Here is a 1,006-nt window from a genome sequence, read left to right on the forward strand (position 1 = left end):
ATACTTGACAAAAGTGTCTATACATTTATCTTCATGGCTATGTACAGGAATATGGCACCGCAAACGAAACTTTTAGTGGAAATTCAAGTCACTTAAAATGAATGGGTGTACCGGTTTGAATCACTGATATACAAGGTATGAGAGAGAGCTTACCAGCTGTTGGATCTGTGAAGATAGTAGCTTCAATAACAGCATTTCCCATAAATATGCGTAAATGTGTTGTTAAGCAGCATATACTCCGTATTCAGGCCACAATTGGCCCATCGAGACCATCCGACCGCCGTGTTATCCTCAGTTGAGGATGCAGGTAGGAGGGGCATGTGGTGAGCACACCGCTCTCGCGGTCGTTAGGATGGTTTTCTTTGGCCGGAGCCGCTACTATTCGGTCGAGTAGCACCTCGATTGGCATCACGAGGCTGAGTGCACCCCGAAAAATGGCAACAGCGCATGGTGGCCCGGATGGTCACCCATCCAACTGCCGGCCACGCCCGACAGCGCTTAACTTCGGTGATCTCACGGGAACCGGTCTATCCACTGCGGCAAGGCCGTTGCCTGTTCAGCAGCCTAGGTCGCATAAAGTCATACAACACGCGGAGAATGACTTTATTGGTCTCAAAGTACGCTTAAGACGTTTCGGAATTATTTCAACCTTCAGAAATCCAAGTGCAGAGGTAGCACAAGAACAAGAGCGTCACCAGTTGTGAATGCAACATCCGATACGGAGCTGGTAACGCTCTACTTCTTGTGCTACCTCTGCACTTGGGATTTCTGAAGATGGAAACAATTCCATTTCTGAATATGGAAATAATTCCGAAACGCTTCATGCATACCTTCTGTATGACTTCTTGTGCGACCTTGTAAACTTAAGTATCGATCTACGAATATTTACTAGAATGGTCTCTAGACTCCTACGTGACTTTGTCACACCTTTATTAGTACTTCGTTTACCCCGTATTAGTATCTTAATTATAAGCTGATAAGCCATAGATACAATTTTTTGTTTTCT

At 45.2% G+C, this 1,006-nt stretch overlaps 1 pseudogene; it reads right to left on the minus strand.

Moving 5' to 3' along the window:
- Positions 1-435: 435 nt before the first annotated feature.
- Positions 436-553, minus strand: LOC126237906 (5S ribosomal RNA; annotated as a pseudogene).
- Positions 554-1,006: the final 453 nt, after the last annotated feature.

The sequence above is a fragment of the Schistocerca nitens genome, chromosome 2 (assembly GCF_023898315.1).
Source record: "Schistocerca nitens isolate TAMUIC-IGC-003100 chromosome 2, iqSchNite1.1, whole genome shotgun sequence".
Taxonomy (NCBI): Eukaryota; Metazoa; Arthropoda; class Insecta; order Orthoptera; family Acrididae; genus Schistocerca; species Schistocerca nitens.